The sequence below is a fragment of the Cygnus olor genome, chromosome Z (assembly GCF_009769625.2).
Source record: "Cygnus olor isolate bCygOlo1 chromosome Z, bCygOlo1.pri.v2, whole genome shotgun sequence".
In the NCBI taxonomy this organism is placed as follows: Eukaryota; Metazoa; Chordata; class Aves; order Anseriformes; family Anatidae; genus Cygnus; species Cygnus olor.
In genome coordinates this window covers 51,600,443-51,606,776 of record NC_049198.1, presented here as the reverse complement: position 1 = coordinate 51,606,776, position 6,334 = coordinate 51,600,443, and positions in this window count along the sequence as shown.

The window sequence follows — 6,334 nt, the reverse complement described above, 5'->3', positions numbered from 1 at the left end:
CTGCAGTCAGATGTTCTTGTTGAGCTAGGCCACAATCAGCCACAGATCTCCCTGAGCTCATCTTGTCCAAGCAGTAGCAGTGGGCCTGAAAAACCTCTACAGCTGCAGGGTGCTGGACTTGCATCCCTGGGTTTCATCTAGCAGTGGGAACTTCCCCAGTCATGCAAGGTCTAGATGCAGTGGTATGAAGCACATCCTTCACAAAAAAACAAAAACAGTGAGATAATTCTGCTCTTTTAGGGCTACCTTTATTGCATGTTTATCTGCTGCTGTAAAGGTTAATCTGTATTTTTATAGATGCTGTAAGGCACCAATCCTGAATGCTTCAGCCAAGGCTTTTGAGGCAAAAGCCACACAAGCCACTGCTCTACAGGAAAATTGAAAAATGTGTCAGGGTCTTCATCTGTGGGGAGAAAGGGGAATCAACATCCTAAATTCTCCACATTACTGGAAGATAGCCAAGGCTCACGTGCACCAGGAGAAAAGGTCCAGGCTGCCTGCCCAGATGAATGTTGGAACTACTGCCAAGAGTGCACAAGAGCCCAAAAGTGACTGTGGGTGCCTAGAAGGAGGGTGACAAGAGAAGGAGAAGAGGCAGTCATATTATAAATGCATATGCACGTGGGTCTGGAGCTCAGGAAGAGGGCAGATGGGGAGGACCTTATCTCCCATCAGCAGCGAGGACAGATTAGCTAGATGCTGATCAGTACCTCTCCAACTCTGAAAGAGGAGGTTAGCATCTTCCCACAGAGGTGTGCAAACAGAAGTGTAGGGGAAGGTGGTTAAGAGAAAAATCCTTTCAGAAGATTACAGGCAGAACAGTGGATGCTGGAATAAAGACCTAAAAATTTGTTATTTATAATCTCATTTTTTTTCCTATTTCCTCTTTCAGTTCCCTGGATTAATGGAGATGCAGTAAGTTGTTGGATCAGCTGGTTGAATGTCTTAGACACCTTTATGCTAGCATGGCAGAGATTTGCTGCAGTAGTTCACATAGCCGGGATATTAAAACATAATTGTTTCTCAAGAAGACTGTTGCATTAGGTGGTATGTTCCAGGGGTGCACATGTTGCCTTCAATGACCACATTCAATGGAGGGACAAGAACCATCTCAGCACTAGCATGGTGGGGGGCTGCTCCAGATTTCCAAAATGGAAGAGGATGGAGTCTTGTTGCAAGCAACAAGCACAGGACCCTGTAGCAATGGGAAATTTTAATTGCCTGACATCTGCAGGGAACGCAACAGGTCGTAGGCTGTCCAGTAAGGTCTTCCATGTTACAGTAGTTCTCTGGTTACAGAGGGTGGCAGAAAGAGCAGGAGGGAGTTTTCTTTTGACTGGAGTCAAGGGGAAGAACTATCAGAGAACTTGAAGGTGGGAGACAGTTTAAGAGAGTGAGACCATGAATTGAGAGTTTGAAATTGGACGTTTTGTTAATCTTGTTAGAAAGAGCATATTACCATATGCTAAGAGTTAATCTTAAGAGATGTGTATAAAAATACCATGAATCAGTAAAAAAATGGAAAGCCAGAAAGGCCAGGATGCAAAATTAGATGAAATTAGGAACATGAAGGACAATGAGCATTTTCAGTTACCATATTGGAAAGAGTAGGGATATCAAGGACAGTACTGAAGGTCTGAAGTGCTTAAAGAGCTACATGAAATAACCTCTGAGCTGTCAATGTTCTTTTGTTAATTTACGGAGGATCTTCTAAGGTTCTGTATTGCTAGAAAAAGTTAGACATAGTTATTCTTTTAGTAAAACTGAAAAAAAAGAGAGTTTGAGAATCTTCCATTAGGATGCTTTAAATATAACATCTCAGAAAATACAGGAAAAAATATATTGTTGTAAATAACTAGAGGAGATAAGAAGTATCCAGTGTGGTTTTGTCAAGAGAAAACTGTGTCCAACCAGCATAAAATTCCTCTATGCCAGAGTAAGACGTCTAAGGACAGAAGGAAAGTAACAAGTGTCACAGCTCTTTGCTTCAGGAAATGAAATGCAAAATAATCTCTCTTAAGGTGAAGGCTTAAATGAAATACTTTAAAGGTAGTGACAAATCTCTTTGGAAGAAGAGGAGCAATTGCTAGTAGCTCACTAGCAATGAAATGTAAAAACTCATTCAGTAGGATTCTCTGCAAAGGTTGTCCTACTGTAAAGCATCTCAGTATTTCCACTGATGGGTGGAAAAATGCGTATTATATTAGCATATATGCCATGGTCAGGTGTCTGTAAATGTGATTGAGCACCATCTTTAAAATAAATTGCAAACAGGTATGGACTACAACCCACAGAGGGTGCATGAAAAGCCCTGCTTATGTGGAACAGTCACCTGCTGAATTCAGGGTGGGCACTGAGCCGCTATCTGAGCTTATCACAGGCTGAACACATGTGAACACTGATGTGCAGAAAGGGATATGCATCTATTAGAAGGAAACTTCTTTTGTGTAACACATTTTACCAACTTGTACAAAATAGATAAGTTACCTGGAAGACTGGGAAAATGTGACCTCTGAGTAAAGATTGAGGTTTGTCATGTCTCTTTTGAGTCATCTCTTTTTTAAACAAAACAGTATATGTATAAATGTATAAAAGGCTACTGCCAAGACAGAGGAAACAGCCTGTTCTTCGTGGTCATGAAGGACAGGAGAAGATATCAGATCTGCATTGGAATGGCTTCCACAACAGTGGGAATAGTGAAACACTGAAAGAGATGACTCTCATCTTCTCTTAGATACCTCTAGAAAGAGAGATGCCATCCTTTTCCAAATAAACATGCCACAAGTGATGCACACAAAATGACGCCAGCTTGCTGGAAGAGGTATGGACAAACAACTTTTTATAGGTGGAGGAAATACCATTTTCCTGAGGGCCCAACCTTCCCTCTCCACAGCCTCTTAGGACAGTTAGAAGTAAGGAAACCATTCTTTGGACACCAGGAAAAACTTCCTTGCAGCAGTGTAAGCCTGCCAGATGGGAGTAATTTTTGTGGTTATTCATGATGAAAGCCAGAATCATCCTGCCTTTCAAGACCTCCACCCTAATATCAACTTCAGCCCTTCCAGCATTTTGTAAAACACCAGCTTTGTTTCATCCCGTACCAACAGGGAGGGAAAAGGACTGTGTAAGATCACACACAGTCCATTTTGGATTCTGTTATCCCAAAGGAATGAAGCTTCCTATCACCTGGATTTTGAGGATGGTCTGAACTTAAGTGTAGCTCTGTGGCCTGACAATTTTCCTAATCCAGTGGGCCTTCCTTGTCCCAGCAGGTCAGTTTTGTGGAAGGAATGTTTCTTTGGGAGCTAATAGCCACTTTCCTGAATTGTTTCAATGCCCAATAAACAGGCTGTGCATCAAAAGATATCTCAGCACAGATCTATGCAGCTGGAGTGTGTGTTCAGGATGCCCTGTGTCTGAACAGAAGGTCCTTTGAGATTGGTATCATATGGTGTTTTCCATGCTTCATTTTTTATGCATAAGCTGACATAACCAGGTTTGGTGACTGTTTTAAGGGGTATACAAATCATTGTATGCACTTTTGGGTTTTGATTTGGGAGCTGAAAAATTGCAAATGGGGAAACTGTTTTTATTGAATCAAAGCTGACACTCTTTTGGATCTCAACCTGGCAAACTTTTGCACTTTGCTCAGTACAAAACATTCTGTTCAGTGCAAGATAAATGTTTTTGTTTTGAAACATTTATAAGAAAACCAAACAGTATCCAACAGTGACACTCCAGGCTCCAAACAAAGAATATTCAAGTTCTTTCCTCCAGCTGCAGGGCTGGAAACTAAACAAGGCAATAAGATTTTCAGTGGGGAACGAACAAAGGTCCCAAAGTACTTAAGTTTATAGCCACAGAAGAGGACAAACTGAGGTAGCATTGGTTAAGCCAAGCCAGTGCTGCAGTGTAAATGAAACCAGGTAGGGTTGGCAGGTGGGAATCTAAATCATCAGTGCAAAGGGGTGCCAGAGCAACCCCCTTGGAGGAGGATGGACTGATGTACTCAGAATTCAAAGCATGGTTCAAAGGCTGCATGTGTTCTCGAGGCCTTCAGGGAAACCTGTGGTACCGTGGCTGGCATACCAATGATAATTGAGGTGGATGCAGCCTAAGCTTGCATCTGGATAATGCTGTTTGATTGGGCTTAGGCAGACAATGGAGGATTTTGGAGGAGGATGAGGCTGCTATTTTAGGAAACTTGCACTAGGCTCTCACAGCATAATAATATCTGAGCACGTGTGGTTGCACACATTCATTTTTAATAGCTTTAAAACTGAATTGCAGCATCGGCATAAGACCTCCGCCTTGTTGGGTGTTGATGGATGTCCTTTACTAGAAACCCCAAACGTTTAAGCTGCCCTGAGGGCTTGGCAGGTAGCTGGGAAAATGAACTGGAGTCCCTTGGAATAAAATCTCTCCCCGTTGAACAACTTGTATCTCAGACTCTCGATGGAAAGCTCCAGTTGTGAAGGAAAGCAATCCAGCGGGCGTGATGCGAAGCATACTGCTGTTAGGGACATTTGTGGGACTGTGTCCAAAGCAGACAGAGCTGATAGTACCCATAAAGCAAGAACGGGTGATGGCAAAAGCTGGGGATGATGGGTCTGAAGACGCTTGTGCCCCTCCTTCATGGGAACAGTGTTTTTCTCCTAACCAAGAGCCTGCGGGGTGGGGAGCTGCGGGTGGCTAATTTGATTAGCTGTTATCCTTTCAGGATGCTGTATTGACAGCTACACTCAAACCTTTCAGGCTCACTCATCCGTCGGCATAACAAGATTGCAGCTTATCTGATTTACCAAGTAATATTCTCATGCCACCTGCTTGTGTCCAGGAATAAGCCTTCCTGCCTCGGGCTTGCGCAGCCCACTGAGGGTGACGGCCGCGTCCCTCGTCCCTCACCCCTCACCCCTCGCCCCTCTGGCACCAGGACCCGCTCCTCGGCCCACAGCCACCCAATTCCCCGGCCCCACGAGGGGATGGCGACCAAAACCTCAGGGCTCCTGCCCAGAAACCTCCCTCCCGGATCCTCCCGGTCCTCCCCGGCACCTTTAGATGGCACTGCAGCACAGCCCTGCCGCCCCGGGGCCCTGCGTGGCCTGCTGGGCCCCGGGGACGCCCTGCCCAAAACAAGGCAAAACAAGAGAAAACACAAAATTAAAAAAGCAATAGTAAGCCAAAATCAGACAAAGAAACCTCTCTGTGTGCAGAATCTTGCGAAGTTTTAAAATGAATGGCAGTATTTACTCATTTTTTTCCATGGTAATTGCCTAGTGTTAAGAAGGATGTTATGCCGGAGACACTTCACTCAAAGGGAATAGATCTGTGTAAGAGGCTGGCCCTTGCACTGACCAGCAGTCCAGGTCATGTTCTGGGATTTCAAAACTGGCAGCCCTTCCCTTACACTCCATCACATAAGTCAGTTTGGGATTTAGCAGCTCTGGATGATATTTTTTGAGAGAGACCTTTGAGAAAAGGCATCTTTGCTACGCCAGAATACTGGTGGCCAAGCCTTGAGTAAGTCAGTCCACCAAATATGTCCTGGAGACATGGCTTCTTGTCTTTGTCCTCCTCGTATCCATCACAAACATGCAAAGATTCTCTTTCTCTTAATTTTAAGGTAAGATGGCTCAATTTAAAAAAAGATCATTACAATATATCAGAGATGGTAATTTCTTCAATGAGACTACATGGGTCTATTATCTTTCAATTGACTAATTTTGTCCAAAGCTCTTTGAACAAATCACTGAAACTTAAATAAGATATATTACTTACTTGCTCAAATGTCCTGTGAAGCTGAAGAACAAAAAAGATCATTAAACTCTTTGCAAATTCTATTATGTGCACTTTTTTCTGCAGCCACCTTCCCCAAATACTCTGGGTATGAAATTAGGGAAAATGCAATGTTAGAACAAATGAAACTTTAAGAAGGAACACCAATGTCATGAAGAAGAGAACAGAGATTCTAAGAAAAAAAATCAATTTTTGCAGCTGTCTGGAGAACAAGAGGGTAGCACCTCAGATGAGTGAAATGATTGGTGAAAGCATGGCCACAGTGGAAAGAAAAGGCAGAAGATACGACTGTCTAGCAGAGAAGATATGGAGAAGTGATTCTAAATTCAAGAGTAAAGAAAGAATGAAGAAGATGACAACATAACAAGGAAGAAAAAAATGGGCTAATGAACCAACAAAAGCTGGGGAAACAGCCAAGGACTGAAACTAAAGAAGGAATATGTAGAGCACAGAGAGTACAGTGACTAAAAAGAGTGTTAAAAAGCCAGGAGGGCCATGGGTAAAAGTTATCAGAAAATGGCTACCCCTGCTTCTGGCA